Source organism: Phyllostomus hastatus, unplaced genomic scaffold, assembly GCF_019186645.2.
Source record: "Phyllostomus hastatus isolate PE091 unplaced genomic scaffold, TTU_PhHast_1.1 phas_scaffold_182, whole genome shotgun sequence".
Taxonomy (NCBI): Eukaryota; Metazoa; Chordata; class Mammalia; order Chiroptera; family Phyllostomidae; genus Phyllostomus; species Phyllostomus hastatus.
This window is the reverse complement of record NW_025334013.1, coordinates 25,796,492-25,822,306: the sequence shown is the minus strand read 5'-3', so window position 1 is coordinate 25,822,306 and position 25,815 is coordinate 25,796,492. Positions and strand designations below refer to the sequence as shown.

General features: G+C 41.0%; 1 protein-coding gene and 1 pseudogene across 20 annotated transcripts in view; one reads left to right on the top strand and one right to left on the bottom strand.

Moving 5' to 3' along the window:
• The window catches only part of MACF1 (microtubule actin crosslinking factor 1), a 325,507-nt gene that overhangs the window by 261,961 nt on the left and 37,731 nt on the right, over positions 1 to 25,815 (bottom strand). The gene's annotated exons all lie outside the window — the stretch shown is intronic.
• On the top strand, positions 2,575 to 3,039 carry LOC123832021 (annotated as a pseudogene).

The following is a 25,815-nucleotide window of genomic DNA, read 5'->3' as shown; positions in this document are numbered from 1 at the left end:
TAAAATTTACTATAGTTTATGTATATAATTTTGTTATTGAAACTGCCAGTGTGCAAGTACAAGTTACAGGAGATGACATAAATCTTAAGAAAAATTGCAGAACTTTATTTAATTCATAGCAATTATTTTCTATTTTTAGCTTAGTTTGTTATAGCGCAACCTAAGGTCTCTGGCACCAGAATGTAAATATATGCATATATGTAATAATGTAATATTCATCATAAAAGTCATAGTTTAATATTAAAAATGTACTTAGGGAAGTGGAAAAAAATTCATTCTACTCTATTATACTCTCAGAAAGATGCCATCCTCGCCCTAGACAGTGGCTCAGTTGATTGGAGTGTTGTCCTGTACACCAAAAGGTTGCTGGCTCAATGCTTGGCCAGGGCACATATCTAGGCTGTGGGTTCGATCCCCAGTCAGGGAACATATGGGACGCAACCAATTGGTGTCTCTCTCTCACATCCCCCCCCCATCTTTATCTCCTTCTTTCCCTCCTTCCTTCCCTCCCTCTGTCCCTCCCTTGCTCTCTCTTTAAAATCAATACACATATTTCAGGTGAGTATTTTTCTTTTTAAAGTGTAATTTTTTAAAATGACACCTCCCAAGAGTTACAGGCTTTCAGGATAAGCTACACAGATTATATCCAGAGAAAAAAACTCTGAAATTTCTATAGCATTTTTGGTGTAAGTGGTTTACCTGCATTATTATATTCACCTTTAAGAATGTTTTTATGGCCCTAGCTAGTGTAGCTCAGTGGATTGAGCATGGGCCTGCGAACCAAAGGGTTGCCAGTTTGATTCCCAGTCAGGGCACATGCCTGGGTTGTGGGCCAGATGCCCAGTAGGGGGGGTGCATAAAACGCAACCACACATTGATGTTTCTCTCCCTCTCTTTCTCCTTCCCTTCCCCTCTCTCTAAAAATAGTCTTTTTTTAAAAAAAGAATGTTTTATGAAAATAATTGTAAATTTTTATTTACAGGTGGAAAAACAGAGGTTAAGCAACCTGTCCAAAAGTCACACATCAAGCCAATGAGAAAACATGGAAAGAACTTATGTTTTCCCAAACCTGCGCTTGGTACTCTGGCTCATATTACCTTGGCATCCTAGAAAACCATGAGCACCAACCAAGTCAGACTCCACTGATTAACCCCTCTTAAGAGAGTTATCCCTCCCTCAGGTCTGAAGTTTTTCAGAGCAACCTGCCATGTAGGCTGCTGTTCAGTGCCTTGGGGTAGAACTCAGGGTGCAAAATATAACATTCCACAAAACTCCCAATTATTCAAGTTAGATGCAGGTGGAGAAACTGTATAAGTAGCACTGTGAGAACAAAAAGAAAAAGGAGTGTGCTTTTAAAAAGATCAGGCATAACATTAGCAACTGCTATGGAAACAGAGAGGGGAAAAATTAAAATGCTATTAGCCAATCAACAGCACCAACAAGGTAGCCAGTCACTGTGTGAAGATCTGAGTATTAGGAGTCACAGGGGATACATAATACATAATTGTATTTTCTCAAAGAACAATTTAATGGATAAGATTAAAAGGTCAAAAGGGAGTTTAATGCTTACAGAGCCTAAGTGAGACAGTTTAGTAGTTAGACAGTTAGTAGTGGAATACAGTTTAAAAAAATTTATACATTCCGCCCTGGCTGGCATAGTGCAGTGGATTCAGCGCGGGCTGTGAACCAAAGCATCGCAGGTTAGATTCCCAGTCAGGGCACATGCCTGGGTTGCAGGCCACGGCCCCCAGCAACCGCACATTGATGTTTCTCTCTCTCTCTCTCTCTCTCTCTTTCTCCCTCCCTTCCCTCTCTAAAAATAAATAAATAAAATCTTAAAAAAACAAAACAAACATAGGAAAAGTATTAAAAAAAAAGAAAGCTAACATCTTTAAAAAAAAAAAATGTATACATTCCCCCTGGTTAGGTAGCTCAGTTGGTTAGAGTGTCATCCCGATACGCCAAGGTTGTGGGTTCAATCCCAGGACAGGGCACATGGAAGAACCAACAAATGAATGCATACATGGGTGAAGCAACAGATTAATGTCTCTTTCTCCCCTCTTCCCCTCCCTCCCTCCTTGCCTCCTTCCTTTCTCTAAAATAAATAAAAAAAAATTTAAATATATACATTCTATAATATATTACTGTGAGAAGCACAGTATTTCTGAGGTCACCAAGTTCAAGGGACCAGGTACTTGGCATGAAATAAGGCTGCAGATGAGAAAGGCAAATATTAAATAGCAGTTCAGATCATATATGTGTGTTTCCTGGCATTATTTCACTATTTCTCCAGAAAGTATGAATAACGGTAGAGTGGAAAGAACTTTAGTTGTAGAGTTGATACCTGGAGCCCAGAATCTATCTCAAGATCCAACTTGGCCACTAACTAACTCTGTGAGCAGGAGCCCAAAATCCCTATAAACTGCTAGTTCTTAACTTTTTTAGGTCACAAACTCCAGTGAGAAGCTGATGAAAAGTAAGTATACTCTCCCTATAAAAAGGCCCATACCAGTTAAGTTGATAAGGAAAACCAGACATCACCAGCAGCTTTCTTTTCTTCAGGCAGCTGCGAGGATGACAGACATGCAGGTGGAGCATGCCTACCAAAAGCAGCCCACCACCTTTCAGAATAAGAAGAGGGTCCTGCTTGGAGACACTGGCAAAGAGGAGCTACCTCGACACTACAAGAACATCAGTCTGGGTTTCAAGACACCCAAGGAGGCCATTGAGGGCACCTACATTGATAAGAAATGCCCCTTTACCCGTCACGTCTCCATTCGAGGGTGCATCTGCGTGGTGACCAAGAGGAAGACGCAGAGGACCACTGTCATCTGCTGAGACTACTTCATCTGAAAATAAAACTGCTTTGAGTAGCACCACAGGAATATGTCACTGCATCTGTCCCCTTGCTTGAGAGATGTCCGTATCAGCAACACTGTCACAATGGATGAGTACTAGCCCCTGAGCAAGACTGTGTGCTTCAACATGCTCAAGGTCACCAAGGCTGCTGGCACCAAGAAGCAATTCCAGAAATTCTGAGATTAGATACCTGCCCACTCTCCCAAGCAAAATAAAGTTATTTTTCTCAGTAAAAAGAAAAAAGCACATGTTCACCAATCTACAAACTTTTGTTTACAAGTGAAGAGGGGGTCAATAAACCACAGATAAAGAACCTCTGAATTAATCTCTAAGACTCCTTTTGTGTCCTGTTCTGAAAGCAATTAACATAGTGAAATCCAAATATAAGTACTGAAAAGAACAAGGTGTAAAGGAATGATTAATTGGCCAGAAAAGACCTGGGTTCTCCTGCTTTAATGCCACTGTAAAATTCTATCAGAGACTTCTACCACCCCAGGGAGGAAAATAGGCCCAGACAGAAGGAATCTAATAGCAGGAACAACTGACATTTAAAATAGCCACTTGAACTAAGTGCATTTAAAAGACAACACATGTTAGCTTGTCATTTCCTTTGTGTTTCACCATATCTGATAAAAATTAAACAAAAACAAGGATGTTTGGAATTATGAAGTGAGTGATGGTTCCAACTTGAGGCTCTTGAGAAGGGGGGGGTGTGCAGTGGCCTGGACTCCAGTTGTATTCTTGCAGACAATGGACCCCTCCCCAGAATCAGAGCATTCCAAAGCACCGTAGTATAATATGTGTATATGCTTTTGTGGGGGGGAGGGCTGTTCATTTTTTATCCTCCAATAAAACAGGTCCCAGTGAATGGTGAACAGTGAATGTAACCTCCGGTGGTAAGAGAGATTCTGCCCTAAATTCCAGACAGAAACAGATAAATGTGAAAGGCTTAGGACCTGGCAGTCTAATAGGCACTCTCTAGCCAGCTGCTGACAAAGGGGGAAAAAAGCTCTGCTGTCTCCAACAGCCTTTACTGAGGCAGAAACACCTAAGAGCTGAGTGGAACTTGACTGAATGCAGGCAGATCAGGAATCCAGACTACAGTGTATGAAGTGTGGTCCTTAGGGCTCTGACGCTATAATGACAAAGACATTTAAAAAGCAATCCCTGCCCTGCCCTGCCCTGCCCTGCCCTGGTGTGGGCTCAGGAATCCCAGGTGAAGAAAAGGCCTGAGTCAGGTTCAGGATATTACTCCTAAAGCAGGAGGGCAAGTCTGCCAGTAGAAAGTTAATAACTGAGGAGAAAGTTCTAAACTCATAATAGAGAGTAAGTCCTATCCTGGAGTTCCCACAGTTCCCCAAACCATCTAGAAATCAATACCTTCTATAATTCCTTTGAAACAATCTTTCTCCTAAAAACAAAGGTTGTCCACAGCCCCTCATATCAGGGCTCAGTGAAACGAAATCTGGACAGTCAATTTAAGGACCTCTCCCAATTAATTCCACATACATGTGTTGCATTCTAACCATGCACGAGGCACTGACCTAGGTGCTGCGAACACAGAACGCAGTCTAATCAGAGAGCAGGATGAAAAAGGAATGAATCTGTCTCCTCAGATTCAGAGAAAGGTCATGAGTGGTGAGGGCACAGCTGACAACCAACTGCTCATTCTCTAGACCAGCCCTGAAGACAGGAGGCTTAGAGACATGAAAGGTAACTCTCCTCATACAAATACATCCACTTTCTTTGAGGCAGAACTGACACCCTACAGCCAGTTGTCACTGTTACCCCAAAGCAGCTGATGACCCAGGAAGACAGCAAAAATGTCTCCAGTGACTTAAGAAGCCAGCAACAAAAGCAGGTGCCAGGTTCGTGGCCCTATTCAGGGAACAACAAAGATCACTTTCTGCATTGTTTCCTCCTGGCAGCAGTGTCTAATGGAGAGTGGAGTTGAATTACACCTTGTCCCTCTGGTCCGCTAGAGAGAAAATGAGTTTGCCATCTGAAGAAAGGGTTGTCCCCAGGGCCAAAACTCTCTCAGCAGGGCTGAGGAACAGAAGACAAAAGAAGTCAGACCTCATATGCTTAGGAGGAGGACTGAAATGGCAAGACCAAGGGAGGCTTTACCGGAAACTAAGTGTGGGTTTGACAAGTGTCCAAGGAGTTTTGCCCACTCTGTGCTCACCTCAGGCCTGGGGAGATACTTTGTGTGGATCAGACCTACACCAAAGGCCCTGACAACAAGCTTAAAAAGAACTCATGCTTTAGGTCACTGACCCTCCTCCAATCAGCTCTCTCCTTGATCCTTTTCTTTTTGGCTGTGTAGTCCATGGAGAAACGAGTGAATCCTATGAATCCTCTCCTCCCTACAACGGTTATGTAATACTATAAGACCAAACAAGGTAAAAGGACTGAGCAATTGGGAGAGAAGGCAAAAATTCCTGTTCTTAGGGTGAATCTGCTCTAGCCCTACCTGAAACTAAGGTTCTCCTCTAAGTTTATAAAATCACAGGATAATGTAAATGCCTCACTGCTGGGCATGCTGAGCACCTAAATAAAAGATCAGAGGCAAGAGTCACCTACCACTGGACCAAGGTTACAGACCTTTCAAAGAGAGGTAAGAGAGAAGGAAATTTATTTCAACAAAAGCATACTGAAACAGATATAGGTATCACGTGTAATAGAAATCAATAGCTTCCCCCACTCCACCAAAACATTTTCTTTCACTAACTCCATCCAGGCCTAGGCAAAGGACACAGCTGCACCTCCAAGTCAGTTAAAAGAAGGTGCTTGCTAAGGATAGCCACATTTAGTTATTCTGACAAACTGGGGGTGGGGGTGGTGTTTGCTGGTTCAATTCACCTGGACTATATATACTCCATCAAAAAATAAAACAAGTGTCCAAAATGTCAGGCCTCCAACTTCTGGTGGCATTCCTTTGTTGCTCTGAGAAGAGGAAGGAGGCAAAATAAATATTTTGGAGAACTCAGATTCTAGACACTAAAAATAGCATAATGGAATTTTCTTGTGAAGCTGTTTTTGCCAACAATGAGGTTACTTTTTTAAAAAAAAGTTCAAGATAGACTGCATAGTGGGGACACCAAGATGGCAGGGTATGGGTTCTAAGAAACTTACTACTCTTGAGTCAAAGGTAACATTCTGTAGAAGGACATCACATTGTTAAAGTAGAACCTCAATGAGGGTGTCAACACTGTTTAATGAGTAATAGGGTACCTATATATCTGCTATAGTATTATCTATATGCTTAAAATATCCATGATAAAAATTTAAAGCAATAGATGAAACTATCCATCAAATCTAGAAGTACGGATACCCTTTCATCCAGCAATTCCACACCTAGAATTTTCCCTAAAGATATACACATGCAAAGTGGCAAGTGTACAACAAAGTTTTTTATTACAGCATTTTGTAATGACAAAAGACTGGCAACACCGTAACTGCCCATCAATAGGCTAAATAAATGGCAGTATATTCATATAACAGAATAATAGGCATGAAGGAAAGAAAGAGGTATTTATGGACTGATATGGATGAATCTCTAAGATTTAAAAAAGATCAGAACAGGGAGTATGTTAGCTCTCATTTACACACACACACACACATATATATATTATTTTTTAAAGATTTCATTTATTTTTAGACAGAGGGGAAGGGAAGGAGAAAGACAGGGCGACAGACATCAACGTGTGGTTGCCATTTGCACACCCCAAACCAGGGACCAGGCCCACAGCCCAGGCATGAGCCCCGACTGCGAATCAAACCAGCAACCGTTTGCTTCAGAGTCCAGCACTCAATCCATTGAGCCACACCAGCCAAGGCTCATTTATATGATTAAAGAGAGGAGGAAGAAAATACAGAATTTAGGTTCCATAAAGATAGGAATTTTTAAATCTATTTTGTTCCCAGAGTCTCATATACTATCTGGCACATACTAGGTACTCAATAAATATTTGCTGAATTAATTTTTTAATTCATAAGATATATGAATGAATAAATGCACATATCATCTATGGAAATAAGCACAAGAAACTGATAATATCAATTGTCTTCAGGGAAGGGTAAAGGATGGATGGAGTAAAAACACAGATTTTTCACTGTATATCTTTTTGTACCTTTTGAATACCCAATTACGTGAGTTTGTTACCTAGTCAAAAAAATAAATGAAAGCTTAAAAGCCGAAAACTTGAGGTTCTGAATTCTGATCCTAGCACTGCCACTGACTACATGCCCTTCTCACAAATTGTTCATGCATTCAACAAGCCTACCCTATATGCCTGCCCTGTGCCAAATCTGTAGAACACTGATAGGAGCGCAGCATCTCTTTCTCAAGCAGCTTACAATCTAGTGCGGGAAACAAGCAAGTGACCCAGCACACAATATATAGTGCAGCTGATGCTGACAAAGGTGAGCAGAAACAAGGAAGGATGGAAGCCTAGGAAAGGCTTCCAGAAGGGGATGAAGCTGGAACTGGGACTTCAGAGCTAGAGAGAATTGGATTGATGGGGACAGCAGTGTTGTAGACAGAGGAAACAACATAGAAACTATTTTAAGGAACTTAAAATAGTTCAATATGGATAGAGTATAGGGTACTCTCAATTCTGGAAGAATGATGGCAGGACATAAAAGTTTTGCATGCCATGCTAAAGAAAACATTTCAACCTAAAGATAATGGAAAGCCATTGAAAGGTTTAAGCTTGGAAGTGACTATTCTTTATGATCAAATTTTAAGTTTAGAAAGAGTATTCTAGCAGTAGTCAAAAGGAGGGAAGCAAGATGGAGACAGGAGGACCAGTTAGGACACTGTTATGGTTATATGCTGAGAAACGGTAGATCTGAACTAATAAAGTTGTATTTGGGATGGGAAAAAAAGGAAGGGACAATTGAAGTAGAATTATACAATATTTAATCACTGTTATCTGAGTAAGGGTGGGGGTGGTAGGAACAAGAGAAGGAAGAGTCTCAGGGCACTTGTGTGACTGGGTAGAAGTTGGTGCCTTAAATAAAGTAAGGAACAGGAGAGAGAAAAGCAGGTTTCCTGGGGTGCAGAAGAAGGGTTCAGTTTAGAACATGCTGTATAAAAGATACAACATCCAAAAGAAGTCCTCCAGTGCTCATAGATAAGTGTCTGGAGCTCAAGAGAGAGATCTGGCCCAGGAATTGAAGCCATAAGTATAAATATGGTCACTCAAGAAAATTATGTAGAGGCCAAAAACAAAATCCTTAAATCCTCTATTTAAGGAAGCTAAACCTGTAAATGAAGAAAGAAAATCAGAGAAGGGTAAGGTCACAAAAAGTTAGTAAAGGAGAAACTTTCAAGGAGGATAGAGTTTCATAGTAGTGGCAAGTACCACAGAAAGGTCAAACAAGATTAAAAAAATTAACACTGCATTTGGCAATTATGAGTTGATTAGTGACCTTGACAACAGCTATTTCAGGAGAGTAAAGGGACTTGGAAGCTAAAAGGCAGGTATATACCACTCTTAAGAATCTTCAGGGAGCCCTGGCTGGTATAGCTCAGTAGATTGAGTGCTGGCCTGCAGACCAAGGGTCGCTTGTTCAATTCCCAGTTAGGGCACATGCCTGGGTTGCAGACCAGGCCCCCAGTAGGGGGCATGTGAAATGCAACCACACACTGATGTTTCTCTCCCTCTCTCTTCATAAATAAATAAATAAATAAATCTTAAACACCCACAACCACATCAAAATTACAACTAAACTACAAAACAACCATCATTCAGATCTGGCTGAATGGAAGTTCAACAATTAGAGAATTAAAGAAGCCACATTGAGACTGTTAGGAGGAGCAGAGACACAGAATGGGCCAGTCTGACACCCATGTGTGGTGGATAAAAATTGGGAGGCATATCTTGGCTGAAGAGGTACCCCCTGAGGAGCAAGGGATCCCAGCTCCACACCAGGCTCTCCATCCCAGGTTCCAGTGCCAGGAAGAGAGACATCCCCATAACTTCTGACTGTAAAACCTGAAGGAATTGAGGCTGAGAGAGACAAGGCTGCTTGAGCCCCAGCCAGTGTGTTTTAAAGGGCCCCACACAAGGACTTACTCGGACTCACTCCCTCTGAGATCCAGTGCTGGGGCAGCAGCTTGAAAAGCACCAGCGACTATGGGGAGGAATGAATTGTGTGGTACCAGAAAGCTAGGCGGTAGCTTTCTCCAGACAGAAGTGCAGTGCAATGCTGGCTGAGGCCACTGTTCCTTTGATGAGCCCTCCCTCCACAGAGTAGAACTCAGGCACCTTATCTGAGACTCCATCAACCTGGCTCACTAGGGTTTGCCTCTCCCTGGTTATTCCCTGAGGCCCTTACCCCACCCTACTTTCGGGTCCACCCAAGCTGTTTCTAGTGGCTTTTTCATACAATAGCTTCTCTTGGCTCATGCTTCAGATTTTCCTAAAATCTCTCAAACAAACACAATCTGGCCTCAGCGTGCCCTATACCTCTGGCTAAGTGGCTGCAGCCCCAGCACTAGTAGCAATCGGCCTTGGTTCACAGCTTGGCCTCTCCTAGGCACCTTTAAGCCCAGCACGAGTAACAGCCATCTGCAGATCACTTGTAGATCATGCCAGGTGGCCCCCAGCAGAACACAGATGGTGGCTAACCTTGGCCTACACCTCCAAGGAGAACCCAAAGTGAGCACATGCAGTGGACAGCTTCAGACCACATCTAAGGATCACCACCCAACCACCTCCACAAGCGACACACTCAAGGGGCAGATTCAGCAGGCACCAGAGCCCTGATGAAGTCAGTGGTCAGTAGTCACAGTAAGTCCTTGCAGCTGACTGGTCTAGGGGTAAATCCCTCCTTTGACATGCCAACAGTAATCAAGGCTCAACAGACCACATGGGAGGTACATCTCATGTGCCCAGCTTGGGTAATCAGGGAGTTTGTGCCATTGGACCCTACAGAGCACCAACTATGTTAGGCCATTCTACCAAGCCTGGGAGATGCAGCAGCTCTACCTGATACATAGAAACAAATGCAAAGAAGCTGGCAAAATGAAGAGACAAAGAAACATGTCCTAAATGAAAAAACAAAACAAAATTCCAGAAAAAAAAATTAAACAAAATGTAGACAAGCAATCTATTAGATGCACAGTTCAAAACACTGGTTATAAGGATGCTCAATGAACTTACTGAGAACCTCAACAGGATAAAAAAGGACCAATCAGAAATGAAAGATACACTAACTGAAATGAATAATTTACAGGGAATCAACAGTAGAGTAGATGAAGCCAAGAATCAAATCAGTGATTTGGAATATAAGGAAGCAAAAAATACCCAATCAGAACAGCAAAAAGAAAAAATAATCCAAAAAAATGAGGACAGTGTAAGGAGCCTCTGGGACAATTTCAAGCACACTAACATTTGCATAATGGGGGTGATGGAAGGAGAAGAAAGAGAGCAAGAAAGTGAAAAACCTATTTGAAAAAAATAATGACAGAAAACTTCCCTAACTTGGTAAATAGACATACAAGTCCAGGAAGCTCATAGAGACCCAAATAAGATGAACCCAAAGAGGCCCACACCAAGACACATCATAATTAAAATGCCAAAGGTTAAAGACGAAGAGAGAATCTTAAAAAGCAGCAAGAGAAAAGCAGTCAGTTCCTACAAGGGAGTTCCCATAAGACTTTCAGCTGATTTAACAGAAACGTTGCAGGCCAGAAGGGATTGGCAAGAAATGTTCAAAATGATAAAAAGTAAGGATCTTTAACCAAGATTACTCTACCCAGTAAAGTTATCATTTAGTACTGAAGAACAGATAAAGAGCTTCCCAGATAATAGAAAGCTAAAGGAATTCATTACCACCAAACCAGTATTACACAAAATGTTAAAGGTCTTCTTTAAGAAGAAGAAAAAAGATTAAAAAATATGAACAAGAAAATGGCAATAAATACACATCTATCAACAACTGAATCTAAAACAAACAAACAAAATAAATGAACAAGCAGAACAGAAGCATATTCATACAAAGAACATTTTGATGGTTGCCAAATGAGCAGGGTGTTGGGGGGAAGGGTGAAAAAGGTGAAAAACACAGATTGGTTGTTACAGAATAGTCAGGGGAGCCCTGACTGGTGTGGCTTAGTGGGTTGGGCCTTGTCCTGCAAACAGAAAGGTTGCCAGTTTGATTTTGAGTCAGGGTACATGCCTTGGTTGCAGGCCAGGTCCCTGGTTGGAGGCATGCAAACAATGGATGTTTCTCTGGTACATTGATGTTTCTCTCCCTTTTTCCCTCCCTTCCTCTTTTCCTAAAAATAAATAAGTAAAATCTTTAAAAAAATGAAAGGATAGCCATGAGGGTATAAAATACAGCATAAGGAATATAGGCAATATTTTAATAACTATGTATGGTGTCAAATGAGTGCAAGATTTATCGAGATGATCATTTAGTAAGTTATGCAATGCTAATCACTGAGGTATATACCTGAAACTAATATAATAATGTATGTAAACTGTAATTGAGAAATAAAAATAATTTAAAATGGAAAAATAAGATTCCTGGGTGAAACAAACCTTGGCTATGAAAGAGGATTATCATTTAACACCCCTTGTTTTCCACTTCCCCTCCCATAATACATCTGAGTATATTTTAAGAAAAATAAGTAGAAAAGTACACATAAAATAGTGTTAGCATTTTATCAGGTATTAGGTGTTGAATGATGATAATCCAGTGTGTTATTACTACTATGTTAAAGTTGGTTCCATTAACTCCATATATCACCAAATATTTTGGACACTTATGGGCAAAATACCAAGCTGGCACTGTGGGAAATGAAATGGAATTTATGATATGGTCCTCAACCTCCAGGAGCTTCCAATCTCATAGAAAAAAAAAAAATAATGCACACATACAAATAAGATATATTAAAGTACAATATAATGATACAGAAAAACAATGACCGTTAACATTTAGGAAACCAGGAACAACTTCCAGAGGGATGATCAGAGAAGGTTTCCTAGAGGCCTTTGAGGTGAGTAGTGAACAATGAGTAAGATTCTATTTGGCAGACGCAATAAGTAAAGGATCTCCAGGAAGACAGTCTCATCCGGCTTGGATGTGAGGAGGTAGTTGGCGAGGATGCTGGAAGGATTATTATGGAGAGCTTTGAATACCAGGCTGAGAAGATTGAGCTCTGCCTCTCTTCTGCTGCTCTGCAGTGCCAACTGCCTGAGGGGCATTTCCACTTGAGCATGCCACCGATACTAGAACTCAATTTATTACAAGTGAATCCACATCTCCCCCCACTAAATCAATGCTTCCTTTTAATTTCCCACTTTGAGTAATGGCACCATCCTTCAAACAACCTACTTACCAAGTGTTATCAGTTCTTCCAAATACCTCTCACAATCAACTTCTTTATTCAAAGTCAGCTGTCCTTGTCTAAGCCTCATTGCCTCTCACCTAGATTGCTAAAACAGCCTAAAAAAAATAGATCCCCTCCTTCTCATCCAATTCATGTTGCATGTGCTGTCAGATCAACCTTCATAAAACACAGCCTTAATTAAATCATTCCAATGTTAAAAACCTCCCAACAGAAACACAAAACCCACCATACAAAAAACAAATCTCAATAAAGTGTAACAATTCAATCACACAACACAACTTTTGTAGAGTAGTTTAGCAAAATGTATCTAAAATTTTTTAAAGTTTCAATGACTTTCAACGCAGTAATTTCACTTTTAGAAATTTATATAAAAGAAATGATTAAGTGTGCAAATGCACATACATACAAAGTCTATTCATCCCATTATTTATAACACCAAAGCAAAATTATCTAAAAGTCAACAACAACAGTGGACTGGCCCAGGTGCAATGCACCCATACAAGGGGCCATAGACGGCAATATAAACTGTTATGTGAATACATATTTTTTGACATGGAAAGATTTTCACCATAGGGTAAGTGAAGAAAACAAGCTATAGTTTACTTCTATAAAATATGTACCATATTTACATGTATACATTTACAGGGAAAAAAAGTCTGAAATACAGCAAAATTTTTAATGTAATTACACAAAAATAATGGGATTGTAGTGAGGCTTAATTTTATAGTTTTGTGTACTTTATACTTTATAATTTTCATGCAATAAACATGGATATTTTGTGAAATAAATAGAGGAGAGGTCTACCACAATAAATATCCAACAGCAGCATAGGTCTTTTAGAGTTTCTAAACATCCTTTCTCTGGAGATAGCAAGAACTTTATATAGAACCCAACAATTTGACCAACCGTTACAGCACCAAAGAAACAAGGACGAAGGAGGTACACTGTGCCCTCACTGAACTCATGATCTAGAGCCAGAGAATTAAACAGATAATTGTAAAACAATATGACAAGTACTGTTACAAAGCAATGTATAAAGTACCATGAGAACTCAGATGAGGAGATAAATTAAAGTTTTCCTGGTTGGGCTAGGAGAAAAAAAGCTGGAACACCATATAAAGCTAATTAGTTTTGAACTGGAATAAAAAATTACAGTATGAACAAGAATCTGTGAGGCAGATAAAGTAGAAAAAACACCTAAGGCATAGAAAACAGCATAAACAAGGGATGAAACTGAGACTCGTGCCCATGCTAAGAAGTCTGAACTTTACCCTGTGAAGAAACAGAGGGCAGTGATCACTGGAATTTTTAAGAAGAGATACAAAATGATTGCTGGCAGTAAGCCAAAGATGATGGGAATCTAAAATAGGGCAGTGGGTCCAGCCAGGATGCATGGGAAAGGATGGCTACTGAGATGTCTATGAGCCAGAACGAACAGAACTTAATGTCCAATCAGTTGTGTAGAATGAAGGAAAACAAAAAACAAACAAATAAAAATGAACTTCCTAGTTTGGGCAAACAGGTAGATAGTGATATTGGTATCTGAGACAGGTTACATAGGAAGAGAAGCAGGCCTGGACAGAAGAAAGAAGGGGGGATGATGATAAGCTTGGTTTTAGATATGTTACCTTAGAATTTCTGTAGAATTCAAAGCAGAAAAGGCCAGTAGTCATCTGAAAATAAAAGTCTGAACCTCAAAGAAAAGTTCATAGAGATTTTGATAAATAAAATCACCAGAGTAGGTAAACTGGTCCGGGGAGAACAGACAGAATTGGAGCGGGGGTTGGGGAGAGATGGGGAGAAGATGTCCAAATAGTGTCAAATGCTATGACAAGGTCAAACACCATGAGAACTGAAAGAGATACTGAACTCTGCAAGTAGGCTGCCACAAGTGAGAGGGAATCCAGTTGGGATGCTGGGCACAAAAGCCAAACTACAATGGGTCAAGATGACTAAAGGAATATAACAAAGGCTATTAAATAGGTTTAGTGGTGCCATGGCCAGGTGGCTCAGCTGGTTGGAACATCGTCCTGTACACCAAAAAGGTTGCAGGTTTGATGCCCAGTCAGGGCACATACCTAGGTTGTGGGGTCTCTCCCCAGTCAGGATACATATGAGAGGCAACCCAGTAGATGTTTCTCTCTTGCATCGATGTCCGCCTGTCTCTCTGTCTCTCTCTCCCTCCTCCCTTTCCCTCTCAAATTAATAAATATATATCCTGGGTGAGAATTTAAAAAAAAAATAGTTTTGGTGGAAAAAAAGAAGTTAGTCTGAAGAACAAACAAAAAATTTTTTCACCTTAAGATAGAGAAAACCTGAACATATCTGTAAAGAGTCACTAGGTGGGGAGAGACTAAGAATGCAAACCATGTACATGCCCAGAAGCCTGCTCCTGAAATATAACAAATGAGGTGAGGACTAGAGAAGATTACAGATAAAACTGAGAGATAGAGCTGTGGAAAGTAAAAGGCTAAATGACATGCTGAGAATTTACAAGATAAAGTGGAATAGCAAGTTTGAGGAGAGTGGTGAAAGTTTGGAATAGCTACTGTGAGGAAAAGGAATGGGAATCAACCAGGAGAGAAAAGAAAGATTTCAGGGCAGGGTTGAAAGTCAAGCTGGAGCCAGAGCTCGTAAATATGTTGAGGAGTCAGTCAGCACAATGTTATGCAGTAGAACTCAGTAGCTCAGTGGAGAAAACGAACATGGGTCCAACTTCAGGGAAAAGAAAGAAAGGTGTGGCAGAAAGGGACGAGAATGCCAGTACAAGTATCGTCGTATACAATAGGTAGGAAGGGCAAGGACACTCACTATACAGGGGATGACTGAGAAATGAGCAGAGACCAGGTTTCGTGGGCGTAAAGGAACAGAAGTGGAAGAAAGGAGGTTGGGCCCAGATTTTGGTATTTCTAGGAGAGGAGGAATTGTAGGCCACCTCATAAACTCTTCCCCAAGAAACTTAGCTATCTATAAGACCAAAATTGATGCCATGCTAACTTCTAAGTCACACTCTGATAAGTAAACTAGCTCTTCAAATGGGGCCAACATTCCCATGAGAAAGGGACAGAACTGAGTTCTCCCACGCTTTTTCATTCCAGAAATTTAAGATTTGATCTGGATCTCTGGGCACAATATCAGTAACTATTCCTTTTATTGACTAGGAGATTATCAGAGTTGTCATGCGTGCGGAGTTGCTGAAAACAACCCTTTAAGAAACTGCCTAATTGCTACTTTAGCAATTCCCTCTGGGTCCTGGAGCTAGCTGATGCAGGATGAGAGTCACTGTCCTTCTCAAGGACTTGGACCTTCCCTCCGTGCTGAAGTACAACAGTAAGGACAACAATTCAATGTAATAATCACATTCAATAGGAAAGCAGAAATGGGGGTCCACTAATAAGGTGAGTGACATCCAGGGGGTGGGAAAGTGTGTTCACTTCCTTTCACTGTAAAAACCAGATCTAACTCTTGTAATCCAAGGACAGGAAAACCTCTACTTGCTACTCACTCGTTCCCTAGAGATCTGGGCTCCCATCCAGGCTATCATTCCAGCCTGCACAAAAAGAAGAGTTAGTTTCCCCTCAGAGGGGCTACAAATGCACTACAACATTGCCACCAAAAGGGACTGCTGGCTTATAGTGCTGATTCACTCTAAGAGCCCCAACTTCCTTCAAATCTCCTCCTTTCACCCAAATGACAAAGGTACAAAGATTATAAACAATAATTTCTTATAGTAAAGAACGCTGATAGAAGGAATAAGAATTCAAGAATTGGTTGGTTATATGGATAAGCAACTGGAATTTAGCCCCCACATCAGCCTGGTCAGTCATCCCATTTGGACTGAGATGGGCCCTACTGTGTAAGACCAAAAAAAGTAACTCAAAATGTTTGTTTAATGCAGCTCTGGTTCACCTTCACTTGGGTCACCACCTTCTTTTGCTCACAAACACTTAATTGTCTCTTAAAAGTAGGTCAGTGCCTTGTGGAACAAGCTGGAGGAGAGAGCTAAGACCCAGCCTATATCAGTCCAACAGGAGAGGCCCAAGTCGTGTCTAGGAGACCAAGACCAGTCAATAATGCACCATGCCAAGAGCATTCAGTGTGCTCCAGGCAGCAACCTGGCTACTGTCATTCCTAGGTGGTGATTCAGCACACTGGGAGAGAAGACGCCTAGGATGTGGGTCTGAGGCTCATGTGAGTTCCAAGAAATACTTGTCCCACTGTGATGGCTGATGAGGTGTCCCTAATAATCCCTGAATGGAGGGAGCAAGAGGTGAACACTCAGAATGCTAAAATTCTTCCCCACTGTCCATATGGTCCCTTCTGTGGAATACCAAGCATTGCTCAACCATAAATGGAGCTCTCTGAACTTCTCCCCATTCCTTCTCCCAAATATTTTCTGCAGGACACCCAAAAATAAACACTGCTCCTTAACCATGGGCTAGAGGTACATTCTTAGCACTGTAAGCTCTCATCTGAGCATGCCAGATGAAGAAAGGGTTAAAATTTTTGAAGAGGATACATGCTGTTCCTGGGCCCAAATACTCCATCCATCCAAAACTCTAAGGTGAGAGAGATTCCCCCCTCAAACAGCCTCCAACCTCTAACTGGTTCACTAAATACAGGATATCTCTTCAAAGTCAAAAAGAAGGGGCCCCAGGAGATGAGGCGACACAGGGCTGACAGTTTGGGAAATAGCTACCAGAGGGCCAGCTGCCCAGCTGACTCTGGAATCTGAAAACTTCCAAACCTAACAACTGCCTTTCTCAGCAAGAATCAAAAGTATGTGAATCAGCTGTGGAGGACAAAGGCTGCAGAGCCCATTTCAGAAGCCAGTGGCAAACCACTTCTTAGCCATTGTTCCCCAGAAAGAACAAACTGCCGGGAACTTCATCTCCAGACCAGCTCCAACTTTAAGAAGGGAATGGGAAAAGGAGTTAGTTATCTCTTTGACAAAGAGTACAGGCATCTCTTTCTCAATATCTCTTTCTTAATGTCTATCAATGTTATCTATCTCCCTATCCCACCCTCCCTCCTATTCTCTGGGTGTAAAACCCTATTGACAACCCCAATCTTTCTAAATTCTGACTGTAACTTTGCATTATCTTCTCCCATGTACCTCTCCTTTTCCTGATGCCCCACTGCCTCTCCTGCCCCACAAGATAAACACATTTCACATCTAAGGTACTGTAGAGTCAGAACCACATGAAGCAATATCTGATTTCATACCAATTGTTATTTATCAGATTTAAATCTAGTCTTTGTAAGTACACTGTAAAATCTACAAAGGAAGGAACCATGTCCTATCAGTAGTATTTTAGCTGACATTGCATGTTTACTAAGCACCATTCTAAGCACTTTACATGTAGTATTTCATTCAATCCCTAAATAGAACAAAACAGACACATAAGTATGGATACATGGAACAGACTGACAGCTGTCAGAGGGGCGGGGAAGAGGGGAACTGGACGAAAGAAGGTGAAGGGATTAGCCAAAGAACATACAAGGTCTATCCAGAAGGTATCCAGCCATATAGTATAAAATGAGACATTTATTGAAGAAGATAGAAGATACAAGAAACATTGTACATAAGACAATGACACCTCAGTCCCCTTCAAAGTAGACACCTTGGAACCTCACACAGTTCTCCCAGTCACCATCAGCTGCCCCATCATATTTTCCTGAATCTCACTGATGGCCTGAAATCTCTTCCCAAAGGTGATTTTAGTTTTGGGAAAAGCCAAAAGTTGCAATGTGCCAAATCTGGGCTACAGGGGGGCTGAGTCATCTGGGTGATTTGATGCTTTGCCAAAAATCTCTGCACGAGACACGATGCAAGAGCAGGCATGTTGTTGTGATGAATCTGCCAATCACCAGCTGCCCATAGCTGTGGCCTTCTGAATCATCTGAATAGTTTCCATGAAGGAATGTTTAAGCTTAACACAAAATTTGATGCAGATGCACTGTTCTACTTGCTCAGTCATTTTGTATGTGACAGCCACACAGCACACATGCTCACTCAACAGTGTCTACTGCTCCCACTGACCAGTACAGTGAGTGAAGTAGTCATTGTTCACACATGCACATTCCAGTGCACTCTCCCTGGCTACCGGGTTACAACGATGTCGCACAAATCCTTATTGTTATAATAATAGCTGAACCTTATCCAAACAGACCTCATTATGTGCATGACCCACAGACAACAGTGTGGTGGTGGACTGAGGCAAGCTGGCAGAGGGCTGGATGGAGGTGGGCAAAGGAGTGGGGGAATGGGCATATGTGTAATAGTGTCAACAATAAAAATAGAGTTAAAAAAAAAAAAGAATCCTATGGGCCCTGGCTGGTGTGGCTCAGTGGGTTGAGTGAGGACTGCAAACCAAAGGGTCGCCTGTTCAAGTCCCAGTCAGGGCATATGCCTGGGTTGCAGGCCAGGTCCCCAGTAGGGGGGCGCATGAGAGGAAACCACACAGTGATGTTTCCCTCCCTTTCTCCTTCCTTTCCCCCCTCTCTAAAAATAAATAAATAAAATCTTTTAAAAAAAAGAATCCTATGATATAGGTGCTATCAACATAGCCACTTTACAGATGAGAACTGAAGCACAGAAGGGTTTAAGAACTTGCCAAAGTTCACAGTACATGGCAGAGCTGATATTCAAACCCTGGTAACTTAAACCCTGGATTGTGTGGCTCAGTAGATTGAGCTCTGGCCTGTGAACCACAAGGTTGCCAGTTCAATTCCCTGTTGGGGCACATGCCTGGGTTACGGGCCAGGTCCCCAATGGGGACCTGGGTTGCACACAGAAGGCAACCACACACGGGTGTTTCTCTCCCTCTCTCTCTCCCTCCCTTCCCCTCTAAAAATAAAATAAATAAAATATTAAAAAGAAGAAAAAAAACAAGTTTAAAAAAAACCTGATAACTTAACTCCAGGGTCCATGCTCTTACTACACTCTACACAACTGATCCAAGACCAGCAGCAGCAGTATCTACTGGGAACTTGTTAAAAATACAAATTCTCAAGCCCCACCCCAGACTTACTGAATCAGAACTTGCAGATGTGACCCAGCAATGTGTTTTAATAAGCTCTCCAGGTGTTTCTGATGCAGGCTAAAGTTTGGGAACCACTGCTCTACAGCACCTTCACAAACTCTGCTGCTTCTGCTTTTCTTCATGTGAGTCACACCTAAGACAGAAGTCTAGGAGGAACTTAATAGTGTAAAAATACCCTGAACAACTGATTATGGCATAATGGTTAAGAGGGCATGTCGATTCTACAGCTGACTGCCTGTCAGAGTAAAACCCAGCTCTGTAACTTACCACCTGTGTGCCCTTGGGCAAGTCACTTAGCCTTCCTGTTCCTGTTTCATTGAGTGTAAAATGGAGATAAAAAGAGTACCTACTTCTTTAGTTCTTGAAAGGACTAAATGAGTTAACGTCTTATTAACTATGGAGGTTGGTCCATTTTACAATTAAACTCAACTAATATTTATTAGGCATCAATGTGCCAGGCACTGTGCTACACACATGCATTTACTGACATCTCTCCTACTCATCATCAGCCTTTCAATACATGTTTATTAATGCCTTATTATACATAATACTCTGCTATGGGATATCAGGGTCACAAAGAACAAGGCATTAACCCTTCCTTTCCTTTAAAGACAGCACAAAGTAGTGGACCAGATATGACATATATACAAGTAACTGTAACATATAGTAGCAAGGGTAAGAATCATACGATAGCACTGTTTTGTGGGAAGAACATGGAATATAAGGTCATAGGATTTACATCAGTTCTCGCTGTTACCCTCAGACCTGTCACTTAACCTCTGTGAACCATCGTTTCCTCAGCTGCAAAACAGTAGAAATAAACCATCTGTGAGCCTCAAAAGAGTTACTATATGTGGAAGCATTTTTGCAAGAGGCTGTGTGAATGTTAGCTGTCAGTTATTATTACTATTTCTTTTAAATCAATTTCTTTTAATAATACTACGCAAGTTCAGAAAGACTTGCACCTGAAGGATCAGGAAAGGCTGCACACACGCACAATGTGACATTTAAGATTAATATGGAAGGGCAAATAAGATGTAGAAATGAAAGGAAAGCCCAGGTAGAGGAAACAGCATGAGCAAGGTGTGGAAGTAGGAAAACACAGGGCATGAATAGGAAGGGCATTAGTTCATTGCAGCTGGAATGTAAAGAATGAGAGAAAACATTTAAAATGTAGGTAAAGGGCAAACAAGACAGAAAAAATTCTACTTTTTTCCACTGTAAGCATCATTGTTAATTCAAGCAGGAGATGATAAAACAGATGGTTAAAATTAGTTTAAGGATTTATCTGTGAATCTGAAGTATCAGCATATGCTCTGCTCCATTTTCATGGGCTGATTAAGAGCCAGATACATGGTATGTATGGAAAATGGAATAATTATAATTATGTAGCTTTGTGCAAGTACCGATTTGAAAATGATACTGTTATTTCTCATCAGAAATTCAAGAGAGAGAGACAGCTCACAAAGATTGTTTTGGCCTTTAAGACCTTTTTGCATCATTATTCAAGTAAGAAAAAGCTGTATTTATCTGACACCAGCTATAAAATGAAGTGGAAAGGGTTCAACCTTCTTAGCTATTTTTCAAGTGTTTCTTGGTACCTCTACTCAAATAAATATGAGGTACATTTATTTTGTTTGTTTTGTTTTCACTCTTAATTTTCATATGAGAAAGTATCAACAAGATTCTTGAATGACAGGTAATACATAGAGTGATACTAATTTGTTGATACAGAAATTGAAGGTCCTAACAAACTTTTCAAATTTTTAAAGTTTTATATATGCTGACATACTTGAATGAAATAATCTAATAATTCTTGCTTGCCAAAGAGTACCTGAAATAAATTTAACAAACCTTGAAGAAAATTCATATTTAGTCAACAAAGTAAATATGACTTCTTCATTATGCCAAATGTTTTATATTTAAAACCCAACTGGCAGTTTTGCATAAAGAAAATTGCATAAGAGAAAAATATTAACTTTCCAAGGAACAAGTTAAAGTTCAAAAATCAAACTGAACACCACACTTTTCTTTGCTTCACTGTCATACAAGTGCCCCCTACTGTCGTTCACATTTAATCTATGTTTCTCCAAAATAGAGTCTCTTTTTTTAAGATTTATTTTTAGACCCTCTCCTGTAGTGGCATTCACAAACCACAAACATAACTCTTTAGTTATATGTACTTATACAATCATAATTGGCTCATACTGTGATTCTTATTAATTTGATATAGAATTAGTAATTCACTATTATGTTGACAACATAAAATCATCCTGAATAACTTTTGAAAGAAAACTGGGCCCTGGCTGGTGAGACTCAGTTGGCTGGAGCATCATCTTGTACACCAAAAGGTTCGATTCCCGGTCAGGGCACATAATTAGGGTTGCAGGTTTGATCCCCAGTCAAGGGGCGTATGAGAGACAACCAACTGATGTTTCTCTCTTACATTGATGTTCATCTGTCTGACTCTCTCAAATCAATAAACATGTTTTAAAAATCTAAGAACAGAAAGAAAACTGGTATCTGAGCACTGGAGGTCTGAAGCAGGAAATATTAAGGTTGGCCAATCTGGGTGGGGAAGTGCACTGAGGGGATATGTCCCCGTATCCGTGACACAACAGGGGGAAAAAAACAACCACCCAATGACACTTCAGTCCCCTTAAGCACAAAGAGAGGACTGGGAACGAATCAGTATAAAACTACCCTTTACCCCTAAAAACAAATAGGAAAGTCCACTTATAGGGATCCAGGGGTTTGGAGGGGCTGCCTCTCCTTTTCAGCCTCTATCCCCTAAGTCCAGCATTAGCCCAGGAAGCAGAAGCCTGGGCTCTTTGACTTCTCCAGGTCTAACTCAGGCCTTGTGGTAGGCAGAGAAGTCACAGCTAGAGAGAGCTTGTTTCAGACTTTTGGCAAAAACTGCAAGAGCTTGTCTAGGTACCTTCCCTATAAGGTTTTTTATGCTTCAATCCCCTTGGGAGACTTACTCTGGTGGTGGGCTGGGTTGAGAGAAAACAAAAGAAAACATGTATCTTCTATATCATAGCAACTGTCTTTAGAGTGTGTGCGTGCATGTATGTACATATATGTGTATATATGTAGCTGGCCATTCATTGTGCTCACCACCCCATGGCTATAACACAATTCCCCCTCAATCCCTGACCTGTGTAAAACAAACAATCTAGATATGTGACAACGGCAAAGGTCCCTCCCATTCATACCAAGAGGACAGAAAGGCTGATAAGCTATAGGCACTACAAAGCAGTCTATCCTTGGAAAAAATTAGGCTAGGAAACAATGTTTTTTCCATTGATTTTCGCCAAGCCTGGATCTTCTGTGGGCTCCAGTGGATCCATGATATGTTAGGTTCCTTTCAAAATAGATGCCACAACCAAAACCTAGAGAGATGAAGACAACACACAAGCAATGGTTTCTTCCTTCACTTTATCCTCTTCCTCACAGCTTTGGGAGCTCTAACTATAGAGAATCAATCCAATAATACTATTAAAAATAATCATATTGTTAGCAATCCAACTGTCCGTCAAAGAATGAATAAACAAAATGCAGTATATACATACAAAGGAACATTACCCATCCTTAAAAAGGAGTAAATTCTACCCTGGCTGGTGTGGCTCAATTGGTTGAAGCATCCTCCCATAAACCGAAAGAAAGGTCAAAGGTTCGATTCCCATTCAGGGCACGTGCCCAGGTTACAGTTGTAATCCCCAATCAGGTGCATATGAGAAGGCAACCAACCAATGTTTTCATGTTTCTCTCTCACACTCTCCCTCCCCACCCCCCCACCCTTTCCTCTCTCACTAAAAGCAACAATGAAAAGTGTCCTCAGATGAGGACTGAATGAATGAATGAAGAAAATTCTGAAACATGAATAAACCTTGAAGATATTATGCTAAGAGAAATAAGTCAGAATAAATATTGATTCCACTTATATGAAGTATTTAAATTCATGAAGACTAAAAGTAGAATTATGTTTGTTAGGGGCTGGGGGGAGGGGAATGGGGACTTACTGTTTCATGGGTATGGAATTTAAGTTTGGGAAGATAAAGTTCTGAAAATGGACAGTGGTCATGGGTGCACAACAGTGCAAATGTACTTAGTAACACTGAACTGAACAGTTAAAAATGGTTGAAGTGGTAAATTTTATGTTATGTATATTTCACCACAGTGAAAAAATCTTGTTATTATGACCCTTACTGATTAAAAAAAGCTACAATTGCATACCTACTATGCACCAAGCAATGTGTTTCACATATATTAATTCATTTGACCTTTACAAACACCCTCCAAGGTAGTTATTAATACCAACATTTTGCAAAAAAGGAATTTAAAAAAGCACATATAGCTCAGAGAGGTTAAGTGACTGTCCAAGGTCACAGACCCAATAAGTACCAGACCCAGGATTCCAACACCTACCCCCTTTCCACTGTAAAATGCTGCTTCTCATCCTAAAGGAGAAAATTATCTGATAATGTAAAATACCTACAACCACAAAACCCATGCAGCAAGGAGGGTCCATGGAGGGCAACAGAGATAAAAGAATTTACAATCACATACTGCATAAGGAGATTTCCCTCAACAATGGACAGTGTATACAATGGTGGTCCTTTAAGATTATAATAGAACTGAAAAATTCCTGTTGTAGCCTTCGTAACATTGTAGCACAACATTACTCACATGTACAAAATATAGCACCTCCAATTGTGTACAATACATAATACTTGATAATAAATGACTATGTTACAGGTTTATGTATTTAATATACTATATGTTTTATCATTAGTTTAGAGTGTACTCTTTCTACTTATAAAAAAATAGTTTCCTGTAAAACTGTACCATATTAAGCTGGCAGCAGCCTCATGCACTGCATGTTTACCACCTCTCTTACTCCATCATTTTCTCTTGTGGTTAATTTAATATCATGTTGTATTACACAGTAACATGGTGTATAGCTTGAAACTTCAGAGCAACAGACTATATACCATCTAGCCTAGGTGTGTGTAAGTGCACTGTGATGTTCACACAATGAGAAAATCTCCTAATGACACATTTCTCAGAACATACTCCTATCATTAAGCAGGGCATGATGGAACTATTACAAGTGAGGTGCATACTCACTAATCCCACTTATAAGGCTGTGACAGTCTCTAAGAACTTCAAACACACCACTTACCTACCTAGCCATGTAAAACCCCAGCAAACTAGGAAAAGCTGTTTGTATTACCCATAAAACCCAAAAATGGAGTTCTTTTAACCTACCAAGCAATGTCCGATTTTTTTAAGAATTTTAAGTACTTCTCCAAGGTCAAGAAAGAAAATCTAAGAGTTAGTGTTGCAAAATTAAACCCCAGCTCTCCAAACACTAAGCAGAGCTCCACTAGAAGCAAAGGGCATCACAATGATCTCCTCCCCACTCTTCTCTTTTCTAGTACTCTCTGTTCCCACTCCTGATGGATCAGGAACAGGCCAGTCTGAATGGGAAGACAGATCCTGGTTAGAAAAACAGAAGCTGGTGTACAGGACCACAGGTGGAGCTACTTCTTACCAGCCAGCTGGCTCCCACCCCTCACCCCCTTTCCACCCCCCACCCCCAGGAGAGGAAGCTGAAGGGCCTGCCGGTGAGGACAGAGGGCAGGAAATCTGGACAGCCAGATTCCGGTCCCAGCCTGTGTCATTCAGTCAGGGCTCAGGGGGCATCCTACCAAGGCTCCATTCCAAGGGCATCCTACCAAGGCTTCATTCCAAGGGTGGTGTCACTTCCACCAGGAACCAACAGTTGCTCCCCAGTAGATTTAGGCACCAAAAGGGGCTGACTAGAGGATGTAGCAAGAGTAGAATACACAGCATGTAGGTCCCATGAGGGACCAAGCCTTTCTGACTAAAGTGAGAGACGGGGTTCTACCACCACAGATCAGGTAGGAGAGAAATTCAAAGCAATCTCTTTAGGTCTTATGTCTTTCCCAGAGGTACAAGGAAGCTTGGGTTCATGCTTTGAATTCCTCAAATGAACACCATTCTGCTGAAAATAAAAGCAGCTTCCTTCCTACCCCCACACCCCAAATGATTTATAGTCAGCAAGTGTCTCCTGGTACTCAGAAAATACACTATCAAACAGGAAATGAAAAAATATCCATTTCTTTCAGAAGGAAGGAGAGGAAACACATCCATATAGAGACAGGAAATCAGCTGATCAGGATCCAAGCCATGCTCAGGGAAATGACTGTTCCCTTCTCAAGGCAGGGGGCTGTGCAAAGCTTAGTTCCCCTCAGGCTTCAGTCACTCACTAAGTAACAATTTCCAAGCCTGGGCCTGTAGATATTTACCAGTTAAAGGGGGAAAAAATAAAGGCACCTCATGCCCTAATGCCAACCAAAAGCACATGGACAAAAGGAAAAGAGCCAAAAGTAATGTTTGCATAATACTCGGATAAATTTCAAGGGACGTTTGCCAACAGCTACAGGTGACCCCAATATTTAAAGTCTGCACCCCAGCCAGTCTGAAGTTGTGGCTGGGTGCAGAATACAAAGC